The sequence below is a fragment of the Macrosteles quadrilineatus genome, unplaced genomic scaffold (genome assembly GCF_028750875.1).
Source record: "Macrosteles quadrilineatus isolate MER2022 unplaced genomic scaffold, UCM_ALF_1.0 Scaffold_2__2_contigs__length_208266976, whole genome shotgun sequence".
NCBI classification, from domain to species: Eukaryota; Metazoa; Arthropoda; class Insecta; order Hemiptera; family Cicadellidae; genus Macrosteles; species Macrosteles quadrilineatus.
This window is the reverse complement of record NW_026542595.1, coordinates 66,388,191-66,399,254: the sequence shown is the minus strand read 5'-3', so window position 1 is coordinate 66,399,254 and position 11,064 is coordinate 66,388,191. Positions and strand designations below refer to the sequence as shown.

The 11,064-nt window shown below is 34.9% G+C and overlaps 1 pseudogene; it reads right to left on the bottom strand.

Annotated features, from left to right (window-relative positions):
• Nucleotides 1-6,154: 6,154 nt before the first annotated feature.
• LOC128984356 (uncharacterized) lies at nucleotides 6,155-8,435 on the bottom strand (annotated as a pseudogene).
• Nucleotides 8,436-11,064: the final 2,629 nt, after the last annotated feature.

The following is an 11,064-nucleotide window of genomic DNA, read 5'->3' as shown; positions in this document are numbered from 1 at the left end:
GCCACAATTGGCACACAAAACCTCGCCTTCCTGTCCACTACGGGCCATTACCAAGTCAGGACGAGGTCACGGACGTGCCATACCAAAAATGCTACATCTACACTTCTAAACAGTTCATTTTACATAATGACTATTAATATCAAGAAAATCGAACAATCTCAATTGCATTTAATATTTGATCTCATATTAAAAGTGAAATAACAATTCTAACATTGGCCTTTAGCAACCAACTCTCCGGCGCAAGCAGAATATAATTATTAAAGCTGGTTCTTCAGCCAGGATAATTAAAAAGCTAAACCACCAAGAACAGCTGGGTCCAGTTACGAACCACCAATAAGCTACATGGTTTTCTGAGGGTTGAACTGGCGACCTTATGATTACTAGACAGATTGAATCAACATCAGCTGGCATTCAACTTGAATGTACAGTAAACCAGTTGGCGTCCTTCCTTGCTATTAGTAGGCTCACTATTTCCACCAAGCGGTAAAAAGGCTTTGGCATTCTAATGAAGATCCTTAAACTTATCACTGAACAATTAACGAACACAACGTAAGTACTGTGTATGAAAAGAAACATGTTTCTCCAGTATACATCCCACCTTTTGAAATCAAATTAGTTCGTAAATACAATGATTGTTAGAAACAAATTCTTAAATTTAAAGTAAATGCTAGCATAGTAAATATCTATATCATTTAATCAACTGTAACGATAAATATTATCAGCTCTAATGGCAGAGAATATTGTGATCCATAAAAAAAAACTATCATTAAACCCTGTAAAAAAAAAGTTTGAGAGAAATTGCTTCATAACTTGTTCAGACATAAAACACTGAAGGGAAACTTACATACAGGAAAATAATGTAAAAATGTAATACTCCGGATTACATGGTAAAGCAAACAAAGAAACCTCTTTAAGATAATGGAAGTCCTAATTAAAAACCTGGGAAATATATGACACTATAAATAAATTGAAAAACTTGTCAGAATACAGTGTTTTGGCCTTAGATATGCGAACTTTGGAACAATTTTTACTGAAGGATTTTTATCTCTGTATCTTATTGTATCTTATCTGGATTTCTATCTTATTGCATAAAATTACTTATTTGGAAACAGTAATGTGACTTATCTCCAGGCTACGTATAAGTGAAATACAGACTTTTACCAGGTAAACACAGCTGTTTTGACCACTTTCTAGAATGACCGCGTTTTACCTGGTAAAAGTCTGTATTTCACTTATACGTAGCCTGGAGATAAGTCACATTACTGTTTCCAAATGAGTTGTTTTATGCAATAAAATAGATACCTGTAAAACTTACAAAGATAAAAATGCTTCAGTAAAAATTGTTCCAAAGTCCGCATATCTAAGGCCAAATCACTGTATTCTGGACGGAGCGAAAAGCCTTTTGACATACAACAATGTCAAGTGGATTGCCATTACGGTTTAATCTCACTTTATAGCCATACATGGCTTTCCTCAAATTAGCCTCGTTCATAGGCTTTCTGGGTTTCCTATGCTTAATTAATTGTATACTAATCAGTCCAGCTAAATGGTCTGTTTGCTTTTTCCACTCCCCGAGCTCATTAAATTTAGCGATCAACCCGTTTCTTTCATCTAAAGACAAATTATCAAAACATCGTTTAGAGCAAGAACAGTCCTCTCCTAACTCATGAGATTGAGCCCTAATCTTCTTACTAGCATCACTTACTCGACCGAAACGTTTTCTTTTCTTAGGAAAACTGACACACTCATCAACATTCTGATCACTATCCGACATTTTCTAACCTAACACTGCACTGTTAAACCCACTATATTGTGCAAAATTAGGTCGAAACCACACATTCATACGCCAAAATAGGTTATTCACTGACAAGCGTCTAGTCTCACTGACAAACAAGTGGGTACTGGCTTGGCAGTCAGGCGGTGAGTCACTCGTTTTACAAGCAACAAGTAGAGACTTGCCTCTTTCTTCCCCACTACGTACCGGACTTGCCTCCTTCTTCCCCACACCCCCATATCTTCCAATGTAAATTACAGCCGTACTAACCTTCTTCTTCCCCTTTTGAGTTTACCATGTGAAAATTTCAACAACAAAGAACCGTTTTTCATCCTTAACTCAAAAACGCAAAATAGTGGACTTACCCCCTTTTTCCCCTGGGGTCTTCAAGTGGAAATGTCCATTTACAAAATTTGTCATCGATGAGAGATTTATTGATTTGCAAAGATAACTTATTGCCTTTGTATAGACATCAGTACTTACAAAGGTATCATATTGTGCTTTGACATTTTCTTTATGCCACAATTAATTGTTGTATCCATTGAAACTGATTTATAACAACAAAAAAACATTCTAAAAAGGTTATTTCAAACTCATTACCCAGGTTCCTGTGTATGATTTCCACCGTGACTAGTATAATCGTCAGTTTATAATTAAGAGACGTATAAAAAAAGTTTGCTACAATAGTAACGTGTTTCAAATAGGATATTATGTTTATACCATAAATCACTTTTATGATTTTCAAGAAAATTAAAGCTCTGGCAGTGGTAGTTGTCTTGAAGTTGAAATAGGGAGTACTAAATACACTAGTTCACAACCACAGGTGCAAGAATGTGGTGAGGTGTATGAAAATGACATCGGTAAGATTTCAGAATTAGTTGTTTCCCATCGTCCCACTTAACATTGCTAGTTGAATTTACCCCACGGAAACTTTAATTTTCTAACTAATATGGTAGGCGGGCAAAAACGAAAGTTCCAACACAACACAACTAACTGGCTTCAAAAATACTGGCTGGCATATTCAACAATTATATCATTCATTAAAACTGTCTGTGTCGTATAACTATTTTATTTGTGAAATAAAGTACCGGTAAATAATTAAAATCACATTAGCTATAAAGGGTATGTTAACGTTCCTTAACAGTCATAACAGTTCAACATCGGAAGGTATTGCGTGTAGAAGACATATTTTCAAGTTCCTCAGAGGAATACAATGAAGATGTTAAAGAAAATAGCTTTGTTGTAAAATTAGTGGGGAAAAGTCTACTTCCCATTATGTTGCAAAGGAGTTGGAAAACCATGGGGATGGAGAGTACTGACGTACTGGTATGTCCGAGGCTTTCGAACGCCTGTAGCCGCCCTCTCACATGGATTTTTGATGATGACGTAGTTTCAATTATGACGAATCAATTACGTCTACTCCACCGAAAAAAGCTGCTATATGTTCCGCACCTGTTACATCGAAGGAAGTCCGAGTGTATATATAGCACTATGTATTTTTATACGACTTCATAATTACACTCCTAATAAAGAAATGTCTATTAACTAATCACTTGTCAAATGTCGCGGTAGACTTTTGTAGATACAGTATAAACCAAAGAAACGGGCTCGGTTTGGGATAAAGTTTTATGAATTATGTGACTCAACAAACGCATATGTTTGTAGTTTCGATATTGATGTCGGTAAGGACAAAATTGGAGACCTCACTTCTAGCCAAAAAGTGGTTCTACAGATGTGTGAACAATGTGACGTCCTAAATAAACGATACAATCTAATAATCCACAAGCTCTTCAGTCTTGGTACGGATACCTGTAGCACTGTTCATTGTGGCCGTGCGTAAATGCCCAAAGACTTCAGATAATGTCAATTACAAGTCGGCAAATCAAGTGCACGATCATATCAAAACATTTTGGCTATGAGGTGGCTTGACAGAAGATATGTGTACAGATTCAGATGCAGATTCAGGGATATTTGCTATAATGTGATATCTATGCATTGGCGGAGGGCAAGTGCGCATTGCCCACAGTGTAGGGCGTACAAAAATTGAAGAGACACGTCTCCCCCTAGTAGATGTCGGGAAAAATGGGAATTGAATTGTATATAGGAGGGTCGACAACATAAGAGGTATAGGCACGTACAGTAGGCAGGGCCGAGGTGGTTTATGAGGTATACCCTACCGAGGTTGTGGCAGAAGCACGCAAGGTATGCAGCCGTAGGTGCGATAAGAGCCCTAGAAAATAAACCCGACCAAGAGTGTTCAGCGAGGAAGTTGCACCACAAGTAATTCCAAGAGTTTAATAGATAGTAGAAATGAATCCATTTTGTAGCCCCTGAACTGCGTAGTATAGAATAAACTATTACGTACCTCGTCTTGCACTTCAAATATAGTGTTTGAAGTCCACTGCATATGTTTCGCCAAATATGGCATTCCTAAGTGGTTAGCAGAAACATTTTATCCAAATTGGACTAGTCGACATGTTACTTTAAATAAAAAAATATTTACATTGTGAGACGGAAAATAAATCAACCAATAAAACATTTAAACATGTAGGCCTGCAACACATACCCCGATACAGAACTGTCGGGCCCCGAGACGGACTGACAGGAAAACTAAGAAGTCCCGGCTCCTTTGGCTATTATGTCTGATCGCCGTCTTTCATTTGTTTTATTTTTTATTTTATAATGAAGGAACCCCAAACAGCCTTTGGCTCGGGGGCCCTACATTTTCTCCCAATCACTTGAAAAAATAAATCATCTAGGTATAATTTTTAGGTTTTTTAAAATTATGTACATGTTGTTGTGATTAAGCCAGTGTTGTTTTTTCTCTTAGTTAATCTGACACGTGGGACACTTAGTTTAAAAATATTGCATATATAAATTTATTTTTTCAAGTATTGTATTGTGCATTATCTTGTAATTCATACAGAAATACTTGTATTACTGGGAGAAAAAATATTCTTATTCTCTTTTTTCCTCATTCTTTGTTAACAGGGGTACAAAGGTTGACTTGTTAACCTGTTGTGTCCAGAGCTATGTGAGATGATTGTATTGAATATTGCATGGGAACAGAAATTTAATTTTTCATTTAATATGTTGTTTGGTTTTTTCATAATTGTAGATATTGTATATTTCGAACCATTCCAAAGAATCTAGTTTGCTTCATTTGTTGCAAATGTGTAGAATTTGCAAACTATTTTCTATTTTATCGACAGAGTGATTTGTATCTATTAGGTGTTGGACAAACTTTGATTTTTGTTCATTTGTTTTATGGTCGGGGTGATATTCCTTGAAACGCTGAGTAAGTTCTGCCTGTCTGTCCTGTATAAAAATTAGCGCAGACCACACAATTTATTTTATATACTCCAGATTTTTCTAATTTATTCTTATTTCTTGTGTTCCGGGATAGTGTCTGCTTGGTTTTATTTGTGGTCCTAAAAGTCAGATGGAGTCCGTGTTTTTTTCAGCATTTTGTTGAGACCATTCTGGGATGTGTAACTGTATTAAATACAAATAAATTTAATCTAAGGTTTTTCAGTTACTTTAATGTTTTTGCTTTTATTTTGTATGTTATTTTTGAATTTTGAGACAATGTTGTCGATAATTAACCTTGAAGTTAGGAATAAAGAAGAAATCTGTTGCGTAACAGCAAATTCCGGCCAAGGCATAACCTCAAATTCTTATGCTCCCTACTTGAAGCGTTTGGCGGAAAGACAATGTTATGCACAAAAACCGCCAGTCGTTCTTGCATCAGTCATTCCAGGTTGAACTACCGGCTTTAGGCTACGGCCACACGGGCGTTTTTTCACGCGGTAAAATGTAGCTGATTTTCACGCTGCTTGAATTCCCGCTGTTGTATGCCACACGTGCGTTTTTTTCACGCAGAAAAATTAAGCTTATTTTCACGCAGGTTTCGGCAGGAGCGGCAAAAAGCCGCGGAAACCCGCAGTTGATTGCTGAGCAGTGAAGAAGAAACATGAATCCATTCAAACCAGGTCTAAACAAAAATGCAGTAAATGCTTTGTGCGCTATGTTGGTTGTTCGCCGTCGTCGTCGTCGACGCAGGAGTAAATATTGGACTCACCCTATTGTAAGTGAAAGATCGAAGAAAGGGAAATTTTTACTGTTACATAATACTCTCAAGAAGTACCCAGACAAGTTTTTTTGAATATTATAGAATGTCTGTATCATCAATTGAAAAACTGTTATTAAAGATAAAAGATCAGATTAAGAAAAACGACACCACAATGAGAGACAGTATTACTCCTGAAGAAAAACTCGCAGTTACCTTGAGGTAAGTCTTAATAAATCACAATACGCATACTAAGTTATCATAACACATTTATTAGTACAATAAGTTAATATTTTTGTTTGCTTAGTAATTTAAATATTAAGAATGGAAATTACAGAGTCTCCTTCGAAGTCAGAGTAATGGTTTGAAATAAATGGACGAGAATGGGTCGGCTCAGATGGAACTTGGCTGAATATCGGCGTTGTACAAAAGTTCTGTGGTTTGTTGTATGTTTGCAAAAGTTGCAGAAACTTAATTTGAAAGTCCATTTTTTCACTTTGTGATAGTTGTTTTATATCTGGTAATTGTGACAGAAGAAACATTTCATCAGGATCTTTTTCGAGTTCAGGCGTTGGTTCTGCATTTAATTTTAAAACATTAATAATTTCTTTTTCAAATTGATCTGGTATACGTTTCTTTGGTAAGCGGGAAGTAATTTTCTGTTTATTAGATGGTGCATTAATTTCCTCATGAGTGTCCGATTCTAAAGTGACACTCGAAGCTTCTTCAAGTTGTTCAGTCATGTTTCCTGAAGTCCTGAAAACAATCAAACTGACAACAACTAATGCCACTAAACAAAACTAAAGTTATAGTAAATATTAAACTTAGTTTGATATATTTTGGTAGCTCTATTTATTCCAGTAAAAATGTTTCATTGCTTTATAATAATCTTAAAAGTTTGTAAACTTGTTTAACACGGTTGTATATGACATTTGATAAGCTACTTACTGTCTTTGGTCACACGATGACTGAAGAAAGCTCATTTGCTTGTAATATACATTAAGGTCTTGTCTTGCTATTTGCTTCTCCACTTTTTCCTCCCTCACTTCTGAGATATTTTAGATAACTATCCTTCATACTCTTCCACCGTTTTTGAACTTCTTTTCCTGTAAAATTTATGGCACATTTAGTTATCTTTTGACTAATTATTATTTCCATTTACTGAAAAAACTTACATTCATAAGTAATTGTAATTGAAATATTTTTTCTAGGTATTTAGGAACTGGAAACTCTATTCGCTCTCTGCACTTTGAGTTTCTACTTGGACGCTCAACTATTTCCACAATAATTCGAGAAACATGTTTAACCATCTGGAACACGCTTAGAGAAGAATACCTGTCAGAGCCTACAGAGGAAGAGTGGAAAGAAATCAGTGAACAATTTGAAAAAAGGCGAATTTCCCTCATTGTATTGGCGCAATAGACGGGAAACATATTCGGGTCATGAAACCATGGGGTACAGGTAGCGAGTTTTTCAATTACAAAAAGTTTTTTTCAATTGTACTTATGGCCGTAGTTGACAGTAATTACTATTTTAGATATATTGATGTAGGATCATATGGCCATGAGGGTGATTCCAACATATTTAAAGCAACAAACTTTGGGAAAAAATTATACAACAAAACTCTGAACCTACCAATGTCTAAGTGTTTATCAAATGATCCATCAAAAATACCGATGCCATATGTGTTTGTAGCAGATGAAGCGTTTGCAATGTGCGAAAACCTAATGAGACCATACCCTGGTAAGAACATGACTTGGAGAGAAAGAGTATTTAACTATAGACTGTCCAGAGCTAGGCGTTATGTTGAATGTGGGTTCGGTATACTTGCCAACAAATGGCGTATACTTCATCACCCAATTGATGTAAGCATTGACTTGGCAGATGTTATCGTACAAGCTTGTTGTGTGCTACATAACTTTGTCAGGCAACAAGATGGGTACAATTTTGAGGACACACTGTCATGTCCATTGGAGTGTGTTTCACATATCGGAACAAGAGGGAATAATCTTGGTATGCAGACGAGAGATCACTTCAGATGTTATTTTTGTTCAGAAGAAGGTGCTTTGCCTTGGCAAAACCGTTATTACTAAAATGTATGTAAAAAGATGGAAAATTGTCTAACCTAATAGAGAAGAAAATATAATCATGTTGTTTTTTACGCTGTGAAAACATGTAAATATGTCGTTTGGTTTTTAGCATAGGTATATTTGTTTTATTTAATGTCCAAAATGTTTTTTGTTCATAAATAAGTAGCCTACAAATACACATGGAAATTTGCCACCTAATAGAGAGGAATATATAGTATGTTGTTTTTTGAAGGCAGTTAAAACTTGCAAATATATCTAAATTTAGTTTTTAGTATATGTCCAAGGTTTGTCTTTGTTCATAAATAAAGTACTAATACTCACCTATGTGTTCTTTAGTCTTATCGTCCATAACTTCCCACTCGTCTCCTACTACGTTCATGCAGATATTCACCCACGCATTCCTCTTCAGCTGCCGATTTTTATAATCTTCATGTCCGTAGTCGTAAAGACAAGGATTTTGTTGAACCTCCAAAATAATTCTCTCACTGTCTAGGTAATCCATAACCTTGGTAATCAATCAATAGCAGCACAAATACTACACAAAAGTAGCAGCAACAATTATCGACACGTTACAACACGACAGTGGATGGTGAAGTTTAATTATAATCAGCTGTTCAGCTGTTCAGCTGGTACAACAATTAATTATCTCCTTTTAGTTGCCTTTATTTTTTACTATCTGCTGTTGTGCTTTGCTATGGGAAAAGGACGCGAAAGAGGAACATTTTTAATTTTAATGACTACTTTGGTTTATTGCTACAGTAAAGGTAATGAGGTGTGTTCTTAATTTAATTGTTGAAAACTTACTATGAAATAAAAAAAACCTAAATTTATTAAAATATATCCATAAACAGAAAAACTACAACAGTTTATTTATTGGCCATAATAATAACATGATAATTTTAAATGTACAGTTTTCGAATTATCTCCGTAACCGTTAGGCGTACAACGCTTCAAAGTACAAAACTATTTATTTTTTAAAGCTCTATTTTTTCGGAAAGAAATTGTAAAATGTTATGTTTTAGAGTAAAAAATAGGAAACCGCAGTTTTTGCCTCACTTCACACCAAAAGCCCCCGTTCCCTTTGTCCGATCAAGCTGGTTCGCAAACTCGTTAGAAGTAGTAGGTTTATGTTTGTACTAAGTTACATTTAAATTGGGTCATTTTTGCTCTAGTTATCGTGATAACAGAAACACACAAACAAGTATTTATATATAAAGGGTTAATAGCTTATTCACTATATGGGGAATTCACTAATAGTTAGACATCCGATAACGGTTTAGAAACAAAATTGGTGGTGCTGATGCACTTTAACTATCTACAATGCAATAATGTAATACAAATAATTAAAAAAATTCAAATGTCCTAATAGTTGGAGTGTCGAAAGTCAATCATAGAAGAAATGATCATTAGTCTTTAAATAAAACAATAAATAATGGTGTTACTAAAATTATTACTTACTCTTACAGTAGTAGTAATAAATACTTCCTTTATTAGAAAAAAATTGGTAAAATGGAATAGGTTCTTAGTATTTCAAAGCATATTCCAAACATAAATTAGAAACAAAATATAAAATATCTAGTGGAAAATTCCATTTCTTAATTCATTCTTTTTACACCTCCAACCCCCCCCCCTCGTAGACTTCAAGTATTTATTTATACTTTTATATTGTTCTTATTAAAACATATTGTTTATGTCGTTTAATCCTTATTAACCTCTTCAAATCAGCTGTGTTTCAGTTGTTCTAACCTTTGTTTACGTTTTGGCGAAGTGAGTCGGTTGTGCGAGTTTCAAGTCTTGTAAAATGCATTTGTAATGTAGGTATACAACTAATAATTTTTGTTTGTGATACCTTATACCGTATATTTTGAAATAATAACAAATATACACCAATATATTACCAGATAAAAACACGATCGTTAATTTAATATCCGTACTCATTTGAGTACAAGTCTCAAATGTGGCACTATGCTTATTGTACTCATATGCGTACATTGCTCAAACGTGGTTTAGTTGCATTTTTTAATGTACCCATATGCGTTATTTGCTCAGATGAGTCTTACTAAAGTAAAAGCAAATAGAATTGGCGGGTCAATATCGTGTTTTGAAATAGGCCAGCTGGTATTATTCACCCGCCAGTTCTATTTGCGTTTACTATAAATATAAGTTTATTACATGTAGGCCTACTGTATTTTTGTACAAATTACATCGAATGTTACTGTTTGTAACCGATAAATTGTGATTACAATACAAATGCATTTTACAATTTTTTTTTTATTTCTAGTGGTTTTCAGTGTTTTCAAAACATGGATAGACATTTGAACTTAGCAAATAAACACAACATAATAAAACACATTTTAACAAATTTAGATGACCCAAATTCATCAGACCTAGAAATTGATGATTGTTTAGAAGAAGATTCAAATGAAGATCAGAATGACAGCCTACCTGAGTTTCAATCACAGTTATTTGATGATTTACCAGATGATGATTTTCAAATACCAGGAGCTACATTTGAAGCAGACAATCTTAACAACTTTCAAGAGGAGGATGATGGAAATATCACATCTTCCGATACCACAGAGGTAATAAACCATAATTTAAATTTTTTGGACATTGTCAACGATGAAGGTGTTTCAATTCAAGAAGGTGGACATCAAATAAACGGTGAAGGTGTTTCAGTTCCAAAAGGAGGAGATGAAATAAACGATGAAGGTGTTTCAATTCAAGAAGGTGAATGTGAAATAAACGATGAAGGTGTTTCAGTTCAAAAAGGTGGATATGAAATAAGCGATGAAGATGTTTCAATTCAAGAAGGTGGAAGTGATATAAACAATGAAGGTGTTTCAGTTAAAGGAGGTACGTATGAAAGAAACAACTCGGTTGGTGATCAAAACAATGCAACGTCTAACATAGTAGTACTAGATACACTGTCCATTTTAGAGGCAAAGTTGCCTACTAACCAAATTCCCTCTAAAACTACAATCCCAAATGATCTTGTGACATCGTCAAGTTTGCGGGATAAACCCACAATGTCATCAGGTTTTGGCAAAACTGTAAACCAAATTCTCACAAGTATTCCAGCCTCATCTGACCCAGCTATCGCACAATGCTCTTCAGGCACTGAACCAATT